Source organism: Canis lupus, chromosome 32 (genome assembly GCF_048164855.1).
Source record: "Canis lupus baileyi chromosome 32, mCanLup2.hap1, whole genome shotgun sequence".
NCBI classification, from domain to species: domain Eukaryota; kingdom Metazoa; phylum Chordata; class Mammalia; order Carnivora; family Canidae; genus Canis; species Canis lupus.
Window position 1 is genome coordinate 20751893 of NC_132869.1, and position 22507 is coordinate 20774399.

General features: G+C 37.9%; 1 protein-coding gene and 1 long non-coding RNA gene across 4 annotated transcripts in view; both read left to right on the forward strand.

The window, feature by feature from the left end:
• The window catches only part of LOC140622793 (uncharacterized), a 49459-nt gene extending 29914 nt beyond the window's left edge, over positions 1–19545 (forward strand). The window contains exons 2-3 of one of the 2 annotated variants that reach the window (XR_012022457.1): positions 11416–11721; positions 18266–19545. This is a non-coding gene — a long non-coding RNA (uncharacterized lncRNA). Of the gene's footprint in view, positions 1–11415; positions 11750–18265 lie in introns of those variants that run through there. The other variant, XR_012022456.1, reaches the window with a different exon arrangement.
• SCG3 (secretogranin III) overlaps positions 1–22507 on the forward strand; it is a 97424-nt gene that overhangs the window by 38108 nt on the left and 36809 nt on the right. The window lies entirely within an intron of this gene.

Genomic DNA, 22507 nt, shown 5'->3' on the forward strand with positions numbered 1-22507 from the left:
TGGTCATAATAAATATTTGAAGTATAAAGGACAACCTCAGAGACAGGCAAATTCCAAGCAGTCATAAAAACAGATGACACATAGAATTCTACATACCAACAAAAGGCTGCAAAACTCCTTTAACTTAATATTTCCCTATGGAATTAATTTATAGAGAATGTCCATGAGTACTATAGAAGGTTAGATCTTAATTTTGTAATCTGAGTTATAGTACCATCTCAGGACTTCCTTGCACATGCATACTGAGGGAAGGTGGCCTGGTATGTGAAGGTCCTAAGCCTTAAGAATGAGCCCCAGACCGTCCCTTGTTCACTACCTTGGACATACCCACCCTCAACCCTCTCACTTCCTGAATTTTTGCTGCCTCTTTACCTTAGCAACACTTCTGTATACTAGAACAGTTAATCCCCATGACTAAGCTCCATGGGACTAAGCAGGGACCATGTTTTGTTCACCACCATGCACTCAGCATTAGCAAATAGTAGGTGTTTAATAAATATTCAGCTCCTGTGGAGAGAGAAATTCTACCTGAAACATAATCCAAGTTATTACACAGTGTGGCTGACACTGTTGGTTGCCTTCTGTCAGCCATTCCTCCCTCAACTTTTTTGCTGGCAAACTCCCTTTTTTTTTAACCTCCAGTGCTCTGGTGGTGAATATTTTTGGTCTAAACTGGTAGTTCTCATCTTTAGCCACCCACTAGAGCTACTTGAAGGAGTCTTTTTATTTTTTTATTTTTTAAAGATTTTATTTAGTTATTCATAGACACACACACACACAGAGAGAGAGAGAGAGAGAGAGAGAGGCAGAGACACAGGCAGAGGGAGAAGCAGGCTCCACACTGGGAGCCCGACGTGGGACTTGATCCCAGGTCTCCAGGATCACACCCTGGACCGAAGGCGGGGCTAAAACACTGAGCCACCAGGGCTGCCCTGAAGGAGTCTTTTTAAAAATACAAGTGCCTGGGGCCCACCCCCAAAGCGTATTTTTAGTTGGGTAAGATGAGTCCTGGCCATTCTCTAAAACTTTTTAATAAATTGAGAAGTAATTCACATACTATAAGATTCATTCTTTTAAATTGTACGATTTGATGTTTTTAGGACGTGTACTTACTGTTGCAACTATCAACACTAATTCCAGAACATTATTTTCACCCATAAAGAAACTCTGTGCCCATTAGCAATCATTCCCAATATCCCCCTTTTCCCAGTCCCTGGCAAGCACTAATTTACTTTCTGTCTCTGTGGATTTGTCTATTCTGGACATTTCATATCCATGGAATCATACAATATATGGCCTTTTCATTCTGACTTTTTTACTTAGCATAGTATTTTCAAGGCACATCCATGTTTTCCCATCAGTACTTCATTCACTTTTATGTGAATACACTCTTCATAAATAACTATGTGCAGCCCATATCTAAGGAGCAGGGAGTCATGCATGCTCCCTCTCCTTGAGGGTAGGTATCTGCATGAATTATATTGACTTCTTCTGCAAGAGAAACTTGTCTCATCTCTCCCATTCATTCATTCATTCATTCATTCAATTAATTGTTTATATCAGTAGGGACTCCCAGATATTTATTTTCTACTTCTGATTATAATCCAATACTACTTTATTTTGTTGCTCAAATTGTTCCAGCTTTGGCCAGTGGAGCTCTTTGAGTTGGCTCCTATGCCCCTTTGGTATGTCCCATCAAGGTAGGTTAGGTTTTTTAAAAATTTCTTTGATTTGAGCATTTTCTTACTTTCTAAATGCTATAAAATTCCAGGCTTATCTTGAAAATTTCCTGCCTCGGTTTTAGAATCCCTCGCTTCTACAAGGAGCAGAAGTTTTCTTTTATTGAAGAATGGCATTAGAAAACCAGTTCTGAGGGTGCCTTGGTAGCTCAGTCAATTAAGCATCTGCCAGGATCCTGGGATTGAGTCCTGCTCTGTGGAGAGCCTGCTTCTCCCTCTCCCTCTCCTTGCAGCTCTTCCTGCTTGTGCGTGCTCTCTCTCTCTCTCTCTCTCTCTCTCCCCTTCTCTCTGTCAAATAAATAAATAAAATCTTAAAAAAGAAAAAAAAAAAAACCGGATCTGAGCATTAGACATGCCCATCACTACCAGAGTATCATTGCTTCTATATCCTATATATGTCATTTTAAATGTCCTGGTAGTTTCTTTTTTAAAAAAAGTAAAACAAAATAAGTGAAATTGATTTTAATAATATCTTATTCAATTCATGTATCCAACGCATTATCAAAAATTGATTAATGAGATTTTTACACTATAATTGTTCATACAGAAGCTTTGAGATCTGGTGTATATTCTACATTTACAGCGCATCTAAATTGAGCTAACCATATTCAAAGTGCTCAAGTCACATGTGGCTAGTGGCCGCTGTATTGAATAGTGCAGGCCTCATAGTTCCAGTTTTTCTCATATGGTTTATTATACATTTTGACTTGCAGTCAAATACCCTGTCACTGAGCTGTATCCTCTCTAATTCATTTTGAATTAATTTTTCGTGTATAGAGTGAGATAAGGTTAAGATTTACTTCTTATGACACTCATATCTAGTTGTTTCAGAGCCATTTGTTAAAAAGAGTTTCATTTTTCTATTGTCTTGGCACCTTGGGTATTTTGCTGGATTCTCTATTCTGTTGATATTTATCTATCCTTAAGTCAATATCACACTGTCTTGATTATACAACTTTTGGTAAGTCTCAAACTCAGGAAGTGTAAGAACTCCAACTTTGTTTTTTTCCAAGATGATTTTGGTTATTCGATTCCCTTGCACTTCCAAATAAATTTTCAACTAAGCTTATCAATTTCTTCAGAAGAGGCTGCAGGGTTTGTTTTTTTTTTTTTTTTTAGGACTGCATGTAATCTATGGGTTAATTTGGGAGAACCAATACCTTAACCTTATTGATCTTCTAATTCACAAACGTGCTCTTCCTCTCCACTTACTTAAGTCTTCTAAAATTTCTTTCTGTAATGTACTGCAGTTTCAGCAGAAGGATCTTGTGCATTTCATTCGATATATTTCTAGATATTTGCTGTTTTTTTATGCTCTTATAAATTGTATTAATTTGTTTTCATTTTAAGAACAAAGGTGAAGACATCATGCTTCCTAATGTCAAGCTATATTACAGTACTATAGTATTCAAAATAGTATGGTATTGGCATAAAAACAGATACATTGATGGAACAGAACACAATCAAGAAATAAACTCACACATACATAGTCAATTAATTTATGACAAAGGAGGCAAAAATATAGAATAGGGAAAGGACAACCTCTTTTGTAAGTGATGTTGGGAAAACTGGACCATTATCTTATACCATACACACAAATTAACTCAAAATAGGTGAAACAATTGAATGTAAGGCTTGAAACCATAAAACTCCTAGAATAAAACATAGGCAGTAAGCTTCTTGATATCAGTCTTGATGATGATTTCTTTCATTTGACACCAAAAACAAAAGAAACTAATGCAAAAATAAACAAGTGGGACTATATCAAACTAATAAGCTTCTGCACAGCAGTAGAAACTAACAACAAAATGAAAAGGCAACCCACTGAATAGGAGAAAATACTTGCAATTCATATATCAGATAAGGAGTTAGTACCCAAAATATATAAAGGACGCATAAAACTCAACAGCAAAACAATACAACCTGATTTAAAAATGGGCATAGGATCTGAATTAACATTTCTCCAAAGAAGACATACAAATGGTCAACAGGTACATGAAAAGATGCTCATGACTAATCATCAGAGAAATACCACAAAACCACAAAGAGATATCTCCTCACACCAGTCAGAGTGGATAGTATAAAAAAGAAAAGAAATAAGAAGTGTTGGTGAGAACACAGAGAAAGGAAACCGTCCTGTGCTGTTGGTGGGGACGTAAATTAGTATAGCCACTATGGAAAACAGTATGGAGGTTCCTCAAAAAATTAAAAATAGCACTATCATATGATCCAGCAATTCTACTTCTGGGTATTTATCTGACAAAATGAAAATACTAATTCAGAAAGATATCTGCACCCCCATGTTAGCCATGATATTGAACTGACTGTCCATCAATGGATGAATGCATTAAAAAAAAATAGAGAATGGAAATATTAACCATAAAAAAAGAATGAAATCTTACTACTTGCAACATCCCTGAGGGTATCACGCTAAGTGAAATAAGCCAGAGAAAGATATATACTGTATAATCTTACATATATGTGGAATCTAAAAAAAGAAAAAAACAAACATAAACAATAAACAACTTCTGTCAAGCAAGCTCACAGACACAGAGAACAGATTGGTGATTGCCAGAGGCAGGGAGTGGGGGTTGGGTTAAAAGGGTGAAGGGAATCTTGCCTTTCAAGAGATATTAAGAAAATGAAAAAGCAAGCTATTGGCTGGAAAAAAATACATTGAGGAAGCAATCAAACCACAAAGTGGGTTGGGTAATCTTTTAAGACAGTTGGCCTGGATTCTTTACAAGTCAAAAGCATGAAAAAGGAAGTGGTGCTAGAAGGATGCACTAGATTATAAGTGTCTTATTTTTTTAAGTTTGTTTATTCATTTAAGGAACCTTTACATGCAATGAGGGGCTCAAATTTACAACCCTGAGATCAAGAGTTGCATGCTGCTCTGACTGAGCCCACCAGGCACCTCCAGATTATGAGTCTTAAGCAACATAATAAGGAAATGGGCTAAGCAAACCAACCTTAAAAGACACACTGGGAACAATTGGGAAAATTTAAATATGGGCTGGGTATGAGATCACTATTGCTTCAAGTGTAGTGAAGAAATTTTTTACCCAATTTACTGCAGACCACTACATTTTAAAAATGAAATAAAATTTAATTGCTAGAAAAGTGAAGTACAATTGATCCTAGAACAATACAGCTTTGAACTATGTGGGTCTTTACTCTGTAGAATTCTTTTTTTTTTGGTAAATACAGTTCTGTAAGTGATTTTTAATGACTTTCTTAAAAACATTTTCTTGGGTGTCTGTGTGGCTCACCTGGTTAAGCGTCTGCCTTTCACTCAGGTCATGTGATCCGAGGGTTCTGGGATCCAGTCAGGCATAGGGCTCCTTGCTCAGGGCGGTGTCTGCTTTTCCCTCTCCCTCTGCCCTTCCCCCTGCTCCTGATCTGTCAAATAAATAAAATATTTTATAAAAACATTTTTTAACTTTATTGTAAGAATATGATAATAATACATATAACATACAAAATATGTGTTCATTGACATATGAAGCTTCTAGTCAACAGTAGAATTAAGTAAATTTACTTAAATAAATTTCCTTAAGTAAATTAAGTTTTTGAGGACTCAAAAGTTATATGTGGATTATTGACTGCACAGCTTTGTGCCCCAACACCTATGTTGTTCAAGGATCAACTGTAAAAGAAAGATGTACAACAAAGTCTATGATTATTATTAGTCATCAGACGGAAAAACTCCCATGAAATTGTTATCCTTACAAATGCTTACTTTTAATTTCTTTACTCATTTCTTCACATCAGGTAATAGTTTATGGACTCACACCACTTACTTTATGGGTCACATTTTATATAGCACTGTATTAGATGATATTAAGAAATTATTGTTAACTATATTAGGCATAATAATGATACTGAGAATAGAAAAAATTCCCGTGTTCCTGAGAAAAGACTGATTGTACCCTAACTATTGTAATAAGCAGCCACCACAAATGGTTCTAAACCTGCTTGGTCAGTAAATGGCAGGTTTTTTGTTTTTTTTTTTTTTAAGATTTTATTTATTTTAGAGAGAAAGAGAGGGCACAAGGGGAGGAACAAAGGTAGAGGGACAAGCAGATTCTGCACCGAGTGCAGAGCCTGATGCTGGGCTAGATTCACGATCTCGTGAGATCATGACCTGAGCCAAAATCAAGAGGCAGATGCTTAACCGACTGAGCCCCCCAGGCACCACAGTAAATGATCATTCTATAATTGTGGTAACAACCACCAGAACTAGTTTTACATCCATTTAGTCTGACAATGACCATTTGCCTCAATTCAATTTGTAATCTAATTCATTTGCAACAGTCTCTTGCTCTGGAAAATCAGTCAATTGAGTTACTCCAAAGAACAGGGCTCCAAATGCCACCTAATCAGCAATAGCCTCACTGGAGTAACTTCCACATCTCTGAAAATCCAATCCCTCCATTCCCCCAAACATCCATTAATCTCTGAACTCCATCCCCCTCTAAACCCTCCATAGTATCAGCAATCTGTTCTACCCAGATAAATTGTCCTTGCCCAGAATACCACTTGTTTACTTAAGTGATAGATAAAGCTTTGGGTTTCAAATGTTGAGTAATGGTCTCATCCTCTGACAGCACAAAAGAAAATGTCTTAATATTTCAGAGATGCTTATTAAAGTGCCTAGATATAAAATACAATGATGACTATAAGTTGCTCTAATATACTCTAGCAAAAAAAAAAAAAAAAAAAAAAAGCAAATTTGGCAAAATGTTAACAGTTAAATCTAGATGATGTGTGTATCAGGATTCATTATTACTATTCTCAAATTTCTGTATTATGAAAATTTTCATAAATGCTTTTTGAAAATGGGCATATCTTCTTTCTAGGAAAAAAATAATAGCTAAAGAAAGAGAAAAAATAGCATTGCCCAGTACAATTTCTATATTTAATAAATAATCAGAGAAAAATGAAATCAAACTACATTGTACCTCAAAGTGGAGATTTCTCTGTCTTCTCTACCCAATCTTTCTCATGCTCTAAAGCCCACAGGAACTCCTTTGTTCTTTGCAGATCATTCCAAGAAAATCATGGCCCTACAGAGGAAAAGCCTTTAGCTTCTTTCTTTTGTCTATCACATTTTTGTCTTTATCTTTGTACCTTTACCTTCGCTTCTTTTTTACTTATCTAACTTATTCCTGCCTTAGAAGAAAATAACATACTTCTTCCTTTCCACAGCTAACTCCTTTGTGCAAATGATTCTTCTAGCCCCACTCTTAGGTTTCCTTGGCCTCCTTCATCAATCTAAAATTGTGCTTAAGACAAAGGTTCCCTTTGATAAATACCTAGTAATGCAATTCCTAAGTCGTACAGTTCTATTTTTAACTTTTTGAGGAACCTCCATACTGTTTTCCAGAGTCGCTGTACCAGTTTGCATGCCCACCAACAGTATAAGAAGGTTCTCCTTTCTCCACACCCACATCCAAAGGATACAAAAATAGTGATTTGAAGAGGCATAGGCACCCCAGTGTTTATGGCACCAATGTCCATGATAGCCAAAATATAGGAAGAACCCAAATGTCCATCAACTGATGAATAAATAAAGAAGAATATATATAAAATTGAATATTACTCAGCCATCAAAAAGAATGAAATTTTGCCATTGGCAATGACACATGGATGGAACTAGAGTGTATTATGCTAAGTCAATCAGAGAAAGAGAAATACCATATGATTTCACTCATGTAGAATTTAAGAAACAAAACAGATGAACATAGGGGAAGGGAGGGAAAAATAAAATAAGATAAAAACAGAGAGGAAGGCAAACTATAACAGTTAAGAGTCTCTTATGGCAAGCTAGAAGAGACTCTTTACTATAGGGAAAAAACAGGGGTCTTGGAGGGCAGGGGAGTGAGGGGATGGGATAATTGAGTGATGGACATTAAGGAGGGCACTTGTTGGGATGAGCATTGGATGTTATATGCAAGTGATGAATCACTAAATTCTACTTGTGAAACTAATACTGCACTATATACATATGTTAACTAACTAGAATTTAAATAAAATCTTGAAAGAAAGAAATAAAAAATATGTATCCCAAACTTACTTGGATTATGGTGCCCTAGTGTCTCAGTGACTTTTTCACAATGCCTCTGGAAAAAGGGAATAGTTCCATTTATTAAGTAGTTAGGTTCAAATAACTTCATAAGTTTTAATTCTAACAACCTAATAGTTCTTTGAAAACACAGTAAACATATGTACAAGAAAAATATTTTTACTTCATTTTTAAGTATTTGCAGTTAATCACTAATGAGATGTGTGCACCTGTTGGGCACTGCACAATTTCCCAAACCTTGCAATTGGACTGCATGCTGCCATGGTTGTTTCCTGTTGCACAATGTTTTTCATGCAATACTTGGTTTTTATCACAGCTGTGCTGAAAACTCACATTCTCAAGGATATGACATCACCAAATTAATATAGCTCAACTTAATGTTGAAATTGTTAACCATCTGGAGCTACCAGTTAGTATGATATCTGACAGATGTATTGCTATATTTTCTTTAAAATGAATACATCCTGTGAGTTCTGTTGGACACCTTGGTACAAAGCTGGTGCTACCTAGTAGCTCAAGGTAGTCAATGGGTTTTGTCTCTCTTTTAAATTAAAAACACTGTATATCTTCCAATACTTTTTAGAATAAATTACAAATTCCTTGCCATGGCCTAGAAGGCCTCAAGTAATCGGATCCCTGCCAACATCTTCAATCTCATCTCTTGGCACTTTCCCTATTGTTCAATCTGCACCAGGCACACTCCTTTCTTTTTCTCAAGCTCACTAAACTCCTTCCCACCTTAAGGGGAATCTTGCATTTAGAGTTTTACACTTCTGATGACTAGAACAATTTTCCACATACTAACTCTGGCTTGGTTTGGTTCTATCTTTTTTTGCTTCCAAACTTTCTGTGTCTTTACCTAAAGTATGTACTTGTGAGCAGTGAGTAGTTGGATTGTTTCTTTTACCCAGTCTAATAATCTTTGTTTTCTACTGGAGTATGTAGTCCGTTTGCATGCTCAACGGGTTGTTCTCACTGCAGCAGCATTGATCATTCCTCAGTGACTCCATCACACTCTTGACTTTGATTTTCATTCACTACCAACATATTTTGGTGCCACAAGCTTAGGACATGTTCATACTGGGGTAAGGCCTCTAGCTCTGCACTTTCATGAGTTGGCACAGCTGGTAGTGGGTGTGTTCCTGGAATCCATTCCTATATCCAGCAGACTAGCAATAACTTTACCCAGACATGATTATGAACCACTTAAATTATTTTATGAACTAAATTCAATGTATCCCCAATTCAACTTCCAGAAATGCCAATAGCTATTTATCCAACATTTAATATGAAGAATAGTTTGGTGGAAGGTTGGAGTACAAAGACAAAGTCATGATAAAGATCAGTTGTGTTTTAAAACTTCTTTAAATTTTACAAAAGCATATGGCTATGTGAATAATAACTAGGATTTAGAAGGGACTTGGACAAGTAGATTTCATTAGCTTCACAGTAAATCTGTATTTGAATGTAGCAAACAATGGCTGGACCAGAAGTAGGAAAAAATAGCCATTTGTTTATGATTTGCCTCTGACCTTGCTGAGAGAACCTGACTACATACTCAGTTTCCTAGACCATCTAAATGCTAAGAAATTCCAGAAATGAGGTAGAGATCTTTGAGTGGATAGGACAAGAGAGGCAACTGGACTGTGGAATACTAGACCAATATGTCAGGAATTCAGAACTAGTTCCTTTTTTCCTACTGTTGTTGTTGACATCTGCTGAAATGTCAAGAATATGCTTCTAACTCTTATATGTGGTTAAAATTTCCATATTTTGTGATCACAACATAGGGATCATAATGTGATAAAGAACTTTTCCTGTTTTTTAAATTTATGCGCATGAAAAGTTTTATATGGGTATAGATATTAAATATTTAGTTATATATATTTTCAATTCCCTTTACTAAAAAAAGGAATATGTTCTATCAAATGCAGTACAAAATTCAATAATATTTGGGCTGCCATTTTGTAATATATGTGTCTGCCTTAGAAGTTGATAGCTTAATATAGAACTCAGAATTGCTAAGTATTATTTATATTCCTTAATTTATTCAAACATCTCTTGGAGGGTAGCCCCATTGATGCAACGGGTTAGCGTCGCCTGCAGCCCGGGGTGTGATCCTGGAGACCTGGAATCGAGTCCCATGTCGGGCTTCCTGCATGGAGCCTGCTTCTCCCTCTGCCTGTGTCTCTGCCTCTCTCTCTCTCTCTGTGTGCCTCTATGAGTAAATAAATAAAATCTTTTAAAAACAACAACAAAAACATCTCTTGGAAAACTCTTTGGATAATTCTTTTTGGTTATCATTACAGATGTTACAATTTCCTGGCTCTAAAAGTTTATATAATGAAAATTTTCATATTGAGAAAACAGGAACTAGTAAAACAGATCCCCGTATACACACCTGGATTTGACAATGGTCAACATTTTACCATATATGCTTCATTTATATTTTTTCTGATTTTTTATTTTTTGTTTTATTTTCTTAAGATTTTTTTTAAGAGTAATCTTTAAACTCAATGTGGGGTTTGAACTCACAACCGCAAGATCAAGAGTCACGCACTCCATCGATTGAGCCAGTGAGGTACCTCCTGATTTTTTAAATTTTTTTTTTTTTTTTTTTTTTATTCATGATAGGCACACAGTGAGAGAGAGAGAGAGGCAGAGACACAGGCAGAGGGAGAAGCAGGCTCCATGCACCGGGAGCCTGACGTGGGATTCGATCCCGGATCTCCAGGATCGCGCCCTGGGCCAAAGGCAGGCGCCAAACCGCTGCGCCACCCAGGGATCCCACCTCCTGATTTTTTAAAAGTAGATTACAGACATTATGTCATTTCACTCAGTGGAGATCTCTAATAATTAAGGATAAATAACCACAATCCCTAACAAAATTAATATTTCTTTTATCATAAAATACTGATTTTATATCTAAATTTTCCAATATTATAAAAAATGTCCTTTCTGGTTGATTTACTGAAAGTAACATCTACTTCAAGGCCCACACTTTGCATTTGTTACATCTCTTAAATCTTATGAAATCTGGAACTGTTTCCATCCACACTTTTCCTTCCATGACAGTGATTTCTTGAGAAGGCTAGAAGAGTTGCCTGGTAGGATTTGCCACCTTCTGGATTTGTCTCATTGCTTCATCGTGGAAATGAATGTATCCTTGGAATTAAAAGTACTCTGGAACTTAGGTCTAAAGCCTTGATCAGACTCAAAAAACTTTTTATTTTTTGTCAAGAATACTTCAGAGGTACTTTAAATTGCATCATAACAGAACATCCATATGTTTGGTTGTTCTATTTGTGATATTAAGATTTATCCCTAGATTTGGATAGTGTCAGCCTGATTCTTTTGTTTTATAATAGTTTTATTGAAATATAATTCATATATCATACCATTTACTTAAAGTATGCAATTGAGTAGATTTTAGTATATTCAGAGTCTTATAACCATCACCATAATAATTTTTAGAAAATTTTCATCATCCCAAAGAGAAACCTCATACCTATTACCAGTCACCCCCAATTCCTAACCACTACCCCCACCAAACCCAGGCAAACACTAATTTACTTTCTGTCTCTACAGATTTGTTGATTCTAAACATTGCATGTACATCCATAGAAGCATACAATATGTGACGACATCCTGATTCTGGCATTGTAAATTTGCAACCTGACTATTAAAAAGGGATCAGAGGAAGAAGCAATCTTGCTGGCCTTGAAGATGGAAATAGTGGGCTATGAGCTGAAGAATGTAGTAGCCTCTAAAAGCAGGAAAAGGCAAGAAAAGGATTTTTTAGTCCCAAGAATTCCAAAAAGAATGCAACCCTGCTGATATCTTGATTTAGCCCAGTGAAATTCATGGCATAATTCTGACCTAAAGAACTGTAAGGTAATAAATTTTATGAAGGTTTAAGCCATTACATTTGTGGTAATAGCTTACAACTAATACACTGGTAAACATTCACGTTTGTGAGTCATTTTAATCTTTGCTAATTTGAAAGATCAAAAATGATATTTTATAGTCATATTACTTGCATTCTTGATTATTGGTGGTTGTGAACATTTTTTCACATATTTGTTAAACTTTCTTCATATACATAATTAAATGTATATAAAAGCCCTCAGTTTTATTATGAGATCTGTTACTAATAAGTGAGCTTTAATAGGCTTCACTGTGTGCTGAAATTTTGCAGGTTTACATCTCTTCCATAGTTTTTTAGACATTTATATTAATCCATTCAGTAAGCTGGAGTCTCCACCATGAGCCAGGCACATATTTTGCAAAAAATAATATACAAAATGATGAACTCTTTAATGACAGAGGCCAAGTTTAACTTTTTTTCTTTTGAGTTGGCTCCACATCCAACCTGGGACTTGAACTTACCACCCTAAGAGTCACATGCCCTACCAACTGAGCCAGCCAGGCACCTGGATTTTCTTCCTCTTCTTTTTTTTAAAGATTTTATTTATTTATTCATGAGAGAGAGAGAGAGAGGCAGAGAGAGAAGCAGAGGGAGACAGAGGGAGAAGTAGACTCCATGCAGGGAGCCTGATGTGGGACTTGATCCTGGATCCTGGGATCATGCCCTGAGCCAAAGGCAGATGTTCAACTGCTGAGCCACCCGGGCCGCCCTTTTCTTCCCCTTTTTGAGTTTCTGTTTGTGTCCTTTGCCTCTTTTGTTTTAGACTATTCTACTATTGATTTATAAGAGCCTTTTATATATTACAGAAATTAATTTCTGCAAGCATTGTCCCCAGTTTTTCAAATTTGCTATAACATTTTACCATTTTCTTAAATATAAATTCTAGGGGACACCTGGGTGGCTCAGCAGTTGAGCATCTGCCTTCAGCTCAGGGTGTGATCCTGGTCCCAGGATGGAGTCCCCTTTTGGGCTTGCAGCAAGGAGTCTGCTTCTCCCTCTGCCTGTGTCTCAGCCTCTCTCTATGTATTGCTCTAAATAAATAAATAAATAAATAAATAAATAAATAAATAAATAAAATCTTTTTAAAAATTATTTATTTATTTTAAAAAATAAATAAAAATTTTAGGTGGTAATATATTGTTCTTTTCTTTTATGTCTTCTGCTTTGTCTCTAATGTTTGGAGAAGCATTTCTTTTCTCAAGATCATAAAAGTATTCACACAATTTATCATGGCTTTATATTTAAATATTTATTTCAATGAAGGCATGAGGAATATATCCATCATTAAACAAAATTCTAGACAATATCCCAACATCATTTAGGTATTAATTATTTAATCCTCACTGGTTTTTGTTGTTGTTGTTGTTGTTTTTGAGAGAGAAAGAAGGAGAGAGAGCTAGGGGAGGGACAGAGGGACATGAAGAGAATCTTAAGCTCCATACTTAGCACAGAGCCCAATGCAGAGCTCAGTCTCATGACCTTGAGATTATGACCTGAGCCAAAAATCAAGAGTTGGACACTTAACTAGCTGAGCCACCCAGGTGCCTCTCTAATCTTCATCAATTTTAATTGCCACTTTTATCATGTACTAAATCCATTTGGAAAGAAACCAATTAGGAAGCTATTGCAGTGGTTCTACTTCTAAACTGGTATTCTATTCCTATGCAGGGTCAAAATGTTTTAGTTATTATATATTTATAATATCTAGTAGGAAATTCCCCTACTTTTGCTTTTAGAGTTTTTTTGTTATTCATGTATTTGTTCATTTATTCAAAAAAATATTTATTGAATGCCCACTAGATGCCAGACTGTCTCAGGTGTTAGAATTCAAAAAAAAAAAAAAAAAAAAAAAAAAAAAGACCAAGTTCCTGCTCTTGAAATGCTTGCATAGTCTGGAGGAGGAGATGGACAATAAAAGAAATTTATTAAAGGCTGTGATAAATGCTAAGAAAGAAAGAGGATGATATAACAGAAAATAATTGAGTGAAGACACAGATCTGAGAAGGCCTGAGGAGGGGAAATTTCCCAGGATGAGACAGAGCTAACAGAAGGAACACTCCAGACAGAAGGAAAAGCAAGTGCAAAAGCCCTGAGTGGGAAGAAAGCTGGTCATATTCTGAGAATGATAGGAAGGGACCTGAGAGTGGAGCTGCATGAAACAAGAGAAAAGTGGGTATCTTCCATTTTCTCCTTCCTGCCAGATCCACTGTCCACTCAACCCTATGCCCAAGAAGGCTGACCTCAGAGGACTGTATGAATGGCTCCCTTGTTGTCTGGTTTCTGGCTGAATTTAGCCACAAGGAGCCACTGGCAGGAGATGAGAGGAATAAAGGAAAGTGTGGAGTCATGAGATTTTTTTTCCCTAGCTCCCTCCCTATTAGTTTGTCTCCTGTTGGTTGCATCCTCTACTGTAGGCTATACTCCCTGTCAGCGGGCCTTCTGGTAGAGCTCACACCAGGCTCAGGCTGGGTGGTAATGGCTCCCACCTGTGACTAGGCACAGGCTGCTACAACTTTCATGTTGCTTTGCCCAAGTTCCACCTTTACTTTGATCATACTTACACTTTTAAAAGGTCTGGTTGCTTTAAAGTATAAACTGGAGGCGATCCCTGGGTGGCGCAGTGGTTTGGTGCCTGCCTTTGGCCCAGGGCGCGATCCTGGAGACCCGGGATCGAATCCCACATTGGGCTCCCAGTGCATGGAGCCTGCTTCTCCCTCTGCCTGTGTCTCTGCCACTCTCTCTCTCTCTCTCCGTGTGACTATCATAAATAAATAAAGAAAAAAAATATTTAAAAAAAATAAACTGGAGGGATGGAGATAAAGGGCAAGAGAAAGGGAGCAGAGAGATTTTGACAGCAACAGAGTTAAAATTAGGACTGAATTGAAAATTCTTGAATGTATGGACACTGGAGAAACACAGGACTCTGAGTTCCATTCATTTGTTCAAAATTTTCAGTAACTGTTTATGTGCCAGGCACCATTATAGGCATTTGAGATAGAGAAATAAACACATTTCATAGTATGTTTAAAAGAGGTAAGTGGCGAGGAATAATGAAAAAGTAGAGCAATGTAATAGGGTTGAGAAAACAGGAGTGGCAGCAGTGGGTGCAATTTTAAATGAGCCATCACTGAGAAGGTGACATTTGAGCTAAGGTTTGGAGGAGGTGAAAATTATTCCCATCAGAGGAGGAGGTCACTATAAAAGCACCAATACAAGGGCATGTCTCGCCGTATCAAGAACATCAGAGGCCAGTGTAACTGGAGCTCAGGAGCCTGGCAGTGAGTGGGAAAAAATGAAGTCAGAGAGGCCATAGGAGACATGTCATGTGACGCCTTTGGGGGGATTTGTTTGGAGTAGAAGCAGTAGAGAAGAGGGAACTGCTTCCCTGTGCAGGTCAAGCAGCTCTCCACTTTGGGGAGAGGTGTACTCTTGAGCATTCTCCCATAGCCTCTGTTTCTACCCACGGTCCAAGACTGATAGGAAGGGAAATCCAGTAATCACTCTTAGTTTCTCAGAATGCATTAGCCCTCTCTGTTTCTGTGTGGTGTCTAGCAAGAAATGCTGGCCTAATTCTCTAATACCTATAAAATGTTGGCATCCTGGGAGAAGAGACCTGAAATTGCACCACTAACCAGGCGGGGCATTTGTAGCTAAATCAATCAGGATCTCCATGGCAGCCGCATGTTTACAGGGATGACTGGAGGATGGGCTTTGGAGCACCAGAGAAAAGCGATTGATTTTCTGTTCCACAGAGGAAGATGTTTAATTGTGTTTTCAGAATACCTTTGGGAGAAATAAGAAAGGAAAACAGTTTCTCTTACTCCTCTCTCTACCAGTGCACAGTAAAATTCAAATAACCCTTTTATTTTAAAGCTTTTTATTATGAAAAATTTCAAGCATATACAAAATTAGAGGATAATATATGGAATCTCCGTATAGTCAATACCCAGATTTGATAATTATTCATGAATGGCCAATCTTATTTTTTCTATTTGTCTAGCAATGTTTTTTTTCCTGGGGTGTTTCATAGCATATTCCATACATTGATATATGTTGAGTATTTACTATATATAAGAGACTACTCTAGATGCTCTGAATATAGCAATGGAAAAAAAAGTATGTAGACAAAAAAAATCCCTGTTTGCAAATCTCTCATGGTTTAGGTAGGGAAGAGAGATAATAACTAAATCAATATGTGAGAGCTCCTGGGTGGCTCATGGGTTGAGCATCTGCCTTTGGCTCTGGTTGTGATCCCGGGGTCTTGGGATGGAGCCTGCTTCTCCCTCTGCCTGTGTCTGTGCCTCTCTCTCTCTCTCTCTCTTTCTGTGTGTCTCTCATGAATAAATAAATAAAATCTTTAAAATAAATAAGTGAAATGTACAGTATGTTAGGCAATAAGTTGAATGGAAATAAGGCAGGGGAGAGGGAGAGAGGGTACAGGAAGCAAGGGGTAACTTTAAATAAGAGGTCAGGATACCTGTGGTGAACACTGGGACATACTACTCAGATCCCATTTAGGACCAAAGTACTTTTTCTCACAGATGCTGGAAAAAGCTATCTCATCCAGGGTCATGCATGACTCCTTCTGGGGAAGCCTATACCCAATGCAGGATTATGAAGGCCTCCACCTCTCTCCCCAGTTCAGGATAGCTCTGAAGGATCATTTCCTTTAGATCTTTAGAATTCCATGGGACGCCTGGGTGGCTCAGTGGTTGAGTGCCTGCGGTGGGCCCAGGGTGTGATCTTGGAGCCCCGGGATTGAGTCCCACATCAGGCTCCGTGCATGGAGCCTGCTTCTTTCTCTGCCTGTGTCTCTGCGTCTCTCTCGCTCTCTCTGTATCTCTCATGAATGAATGAATGAATGAATGAATGAATGAATGAATGAATAAATACATACATACATACATACATACATACATACATACATACAGGGATCCCTGGGTGGCTCAGCGGTTCGGTGCCTGCCTTTGCAAAGCCCGGGGCATGGTCCTAGAGTCCCGGGATCGGTCCCGCATCGGGCTCCCAGCATGGAGCCTGCTTCTCCCTCTGCCTGTGTCTCTGCCTCTCTCTATCTGTGTCTATCATGAATAAATAAATCTTTAGAAGAAAATAAATTAATAAATAAATCCTTAAAAAAACAACAACAACAACAACAGAACTCCTTTGTAGAATCAACTAAAGCTTCTCCTGAGACCTTCTAGCTCAACTTCTCCCACTGGCAAACCTGGTATCCTCCCCATTCTTTCCCTTCCATGGATGTTGATTCAAAAGCATACAGGTATCCTCTGTTTTTCAAAAGTTCACATTATGCCAGTTCATTTTTATAAAAGACGTACATCTGTACCTGTTTTTGCTAACTGAAAAAAATCCAAAGAGGATTTTTGCTTTCACAAAGGTGAAAAAAAAGCGGCATTCAGCATTTGTTTTCCAGATCAATTATAGAGGCAGCACTATGTAAACAGGGCAGCACTGAGCCCCTTCCCCAGGAAATACACTCAACATGTCCACATCAAGCTGCCATAGCTTTCAACTGTGTCTGTGAGCATCTGTGCTTTATCTTAATTTATCTTGTGTATCCATTAGCAAGATGTGTCCAAGAGTATCAGAAAAACCCCAAAGAGGTTATTTTTGAGGTCTGGGAATGGGAATGCTCAAAAGTTTTTTTTACATATAAATTAATGGCAACTGCTTCTGCCTTTTAAGCTTATGAAAAGCTTTGCTTTATGCCTTTTAAGCTTAAGCTTTTAAGCTTTTTTTTTTCAATTTATTTGCTGTTTTATTAATTCCAAAGGCTTTATAATGTCACATTTTCTTTTTGTTGGTATGATCGCTTTCTTAATTCAAATCTAAACCATCATGATGATGCACCACTTATTTAGCTCTTCTATATAACTGGAACGCAGCAATCTGTTTCTTCTGTACCTGCTATTTCCTAAACTTTACAGCATCTGCCTCCAATCTGTTTGAAACTTTGTAAGGTACCTTGGTTTTCCACCTTTCCACCTCTTAGACTGCTAATCTTCATTTCAGAGTCTGCATCTCAAGGAACCCAACTTGAGATGGTAAACCTTTCTAAGAACAGGACTTCTTAGCAAATATATGATATACGTAAGCAATAGAGCCCTGGGAATATCTGGAGAAAGAGAATTCCAGGAATAGAGAAGAGCAGGTGTAAAGGCACTGAGACAGAAGTGGGCCTGCTGTATTTAAGGAACAGCAAGGAATCTAATGAGGCTAAATTGGAAAGAATAAGGGGAGAATAATAAAAGATGAAATAAAAGAATAAAAGATGAAATCAAAGATGTGATAGAAATTCAAATAGTGTGTATATATATATACATATACACATATATACATATATATGTAATAAATATACATATATACATATATATATATATATATATATGAATCTTTCTCAGAGTAAAGCAGAGAGCTTGAGAATTTCTTTTTTTTTTTTTTTTAAGCTTGAGAATTTCCTAAAGGCTGTCTCTCATACCCTTTCCCTCTCAGGCTGCCTGAAAAGACTCAGCTCTCTAGGCAAGATTTCCGGTTTTCCTCATCTTCCGGATGCATGAGTCAGATAAATGAATTAAACCACAGGCATCAAGGAAGCCTCCAGCCATACCTGGGGTGGGGAGGTCCTAATCCATCATTATGAGGCATATGAGAACCCAGCTGTAAGTGATGCTCTATTTCCACTGGGCCCAGGTCCTACCAGTCTCCAGGCCACCATTTTTCTTAGAGAAAGTCTTAGGACCCCCCCCCCCCAGGGCAACTTAACATGAATTGTGGTAAAGAACAAATATAACTGCCTGTTCCTTTAAGTCATTGGAGAGTGGACTACCTGTATATGGACATTGATTCCTCAGTCCCTTGGATAGGTTACAGTCAAACAAAGGCTGATACAACTTGGGAGAAACTGCTTCTACTGTCCATGGTTAGGCTGACCTACAGAGAGATCTCTTGGAATCTTCATATCCAGGGCCCAGATAAGGACCCAATGGATACACTTCATCATAGAGCCTGACATTTAGAAGATTGAGACCCTCTGAGAATACACAGTTGAGAACTTAAAATGGTAATTCTTCTGCACTGTGGATCTCTCTCATCTTGTTCAGAAGATGAGAAGAAGAATGGAAAAAAAAAAAGAAGAATGGAGTGCTAAGGTCTGTGATGAGTTCTACAGTGACAGTTAAGACTCATGCCCATTTCCATATATCGCTGGCCAGTCCATTTTATTCCTTTAATTCACCTTGCACAACCAGGCAAACCAGAAAAAGAACTGCATAAAAAGTTATGGTGCCCATCAGCCATGTCAGAAAATCTTCTAGACTGGCCCCCTTCTTGGTACTCTGATTCATCAGTTCTCTGAGTTTCCCTGCCCTTTCAGCTCTGAGCTCTGGTTCCTGTGTCTGAATCCCCCAGTGTGGTGACTTGACTTATACTATTTATCACAGCTCTAATCATGCCCTCCTTTAAGATGTGATTCTTAGTATTTGTCCATTGTCTCCACTCATGCAACTATGGGTCAGAAACAACTCATGTTTAAGCCCACCACACCTAATGAGAGAAGGATCCCAATTTCCTTCACATTGAACAGTCAGAAGACACCCAGATAGTGACAATTTTATGGAGCCCAATTACCTAGGACAGAGCCATTGACTCGTTTAGTGCCATACTCCTGTGCTATTAATGCATACCCTGCATGACCTCGTGGATATGCATAAGGGGTAATGGGTACTCATCTCAACCTTGTCCTCTACCTGACCTCAGGGGCCAGCAGGATGACTCTGATGTACCTACTATTCTGCACAAATTTAAGATGAGTGTCTTGGGATCCCTGGGTGGCGCAGCGGTTTGGCACCTGCCTTTGGCCCAGGGCGCGATCCTGGAGACCCGGGATCAAATCCCACGTCGGGCTCCTGGTGCATGGAGCCTGCTTCTCCCTCTGCCTGTGTCTCTGCCTCTTTCTCTCTCTCTGTGTGACTATCCTAAATAAATAAATACATAAATACATAAAAATTATAAAAAAATAAATAAGATGAGTGCCTTCCAGCAGTTAGAGAGCAAGTTTCTGATGTATACTCTCTCCTCCTGGGAAACCTAGATGACCCTATCCAACATTCCTAAGGATTTGGAGTAGCTACTCAAGATCAACCTGACTACCAAATTAGTAAGAAAGTCAAGAATGGCTTGACTCATGCAAGTTGAACACACCTTGAATGGCTAATACCTTGTGAAGATCCACAAGGGAGTCCATGTCATCAGTATTTTAGCAAATCCCCCAAGGCTGGACCCTATATAAAGGAATCCCAGTTTGTACCCTTTATCTCTTTTGCCCTCAACCCCCATACCTCTACCATTGAACAGGAACTGGAATATTCTTAATTCCCGGTGCCCAAAAGGCCAGCTGCAGGGCCCAGTAGGATAGAGAGAGTATGTACTAACCTGAGGAGTACTTGGGAAGCCTTAGCCCTCCAAGCATGCCCCTGACCACCTAGCAGTTTGGCCCCTGGAAAGGGAGGAGTTGGGCAGGGTTGGTGGGGAGAAATGGTGCAATTTGGCTACTTGAGGTAAACCTGTGGCTTAGAAAAGGGTGCCAAGTCTCATGTAAACGAGCTGCTATAGGTAGATTCACAAGATGATAAAATTCTATTCAACAAACATTTATTGACTTCTTTACAGGCACTGAGTTTTTAAAAGATGAATCCTGACCAAGTTCTTCTCCCAAGTGGGGGTCACAATAAAAAGACATATAAGTAATGACAATGCACTGTGGAAATTGTTTAGAATGGCATTCAAGTGGTGGCAGAAGGTCAGAGAAGACCAAAAAAAAAAAAAAAAAAAAAAAAAACCCAAAAAACAAACAAAAAATATATCCCACCATGGGCAGCCCTGGTGGTGGCGCAGCGGTTTAGCGCCGCCTGCAGCCTGGGGGTGTGATCCCAGAGACCCGGGATCGGGTCCCACATCGGGCTCCCTGCGTGGAGCCTGCTGCTCCCTCTGCCTGTGTCTCTGCCTCTCTGTGTCTCTCATGAATAAATAAATAAAATCTCAAAAAAAAAAATCCCACCAGATTTTAATTTTCTCTCAGCTGATCTTATCACAATTTATTCCTATATCCCAGAAGAAAATCATTCATTTCAATTCTCTGAAACATCATGAAGTATACAGGATAGTATATAGTATGTAATCTATTACTTACATAGATTGCATTGCTTTTTTTCTAATTACAAAACCAATATATACTTATGTTGAAATTCAAGGAATTCAAAATTGCCTAATTAACAAAGAAAAAACTCTTAACTGGAAACCACTGTAAATATTGTGGGAAATAATTTTTTTAGATAACTCTCTGTGCACACAACATAACACACTCATGGACAATTTTTATAAATAGGAATCATAGTGCTAATAGGAAACCTGATATTTTTCACTCAATAGTGTTTAATCCATATTAAATACTGTATTCCACAATGCAGTGTTTGTCTTATATCTTCACCCTGACTCCTTCTGAAAGTGTTCTGCTCTTGTAGTTCTGGAGGGAGCCTTCCATTATAGTATCTCACACCTCTCTCCATGGTGCCTTGAGCAGGTGACTGACTCCATCTGGTTCAACCTTGGTACAACCAAGGTAAAGATGTGAACAAGAGTAGTTTACCATTCAGCTACCTTCTCCTTCCCACTGTCAGATTCAGTTCTGGCACTTCCCACTCTGTAGGTAACCTATAAGATCTTGTCATTTGGGCCCACTTTCTTTGTATACTTTTTTTTTTTTTTTTCCATTTCCATGCCTTCATTTTCCTTGATTGTCTTAGTCTTTTTATCTGCTTTTTTTCCATTACCCTTGGCTATTTCAACTTTCCTCTGATGGTGAATTTCCAGATTCACATCTACTTCTCTGTTGAGTTATACCAGCAACTATATCTAGTGCTGGTATCCTGTGTCAGTTTCTTTCACTGTAACAGATTCATTCCTATAACTTTGTAGCTGTAAGGTCCTTTGCCAGCTCTTCCTCTCTATTCTTAGGCCTTTCAAGAACACCTCTTCTGCAAGATTACTCTTTCGTGTAAAAAAAAAAAAATTGCTGAGTGGAAATTCAAACTGATGGAAGGGCTAACAGCAATTTTGGCAACCGGCAGCTCCTGGCACTGTAAGACTTCCAGTGTGGGACACCCATCATAATCTCAGCATTTGAATACCAAAGGTGAACTGGTAATTCTTGTCATTTTATTCATTTATTTAAGCAAATGGATTCCAGATGCTGTAAGGATGGCTGAGAAATGAAAGATAAGTAAGACAAGATCCTTTCCTTTGAGGATTTCCTAGTTTAGTGGGATAAATAGCTAGTGGGATAAATTATGTAAGTAATTATATAGTATGAAATACAGTTTTATAAAGATATATAAAAAATATTTTCTTAGAAAAAAAAAAAAACAGGCACCAAAAGAACATACACCAAAAGTTGGTAGTTATCTCTACCAGATTTTCCCCTTCATTGCTTATCTGTATTTTCAGAATTTTCCTTTGATGTACATTTATTATTTTTGAAATAGGAAAAAGAAGCATATTCAAAAAGCAGCGCAATGGGCTACATGCCACATTGGAAGTGTGCACAGTATTCTAAGAAAGAAACTAACTTGTCTGGGGAACTCAAAGAAAACCTTGAAACATGAGTCTTTCCAATCTTATGTTCATATGTGTCTCTCACATGCTAACCAAATGTAACGCATAGCTTTGTTTAGGTCCTGG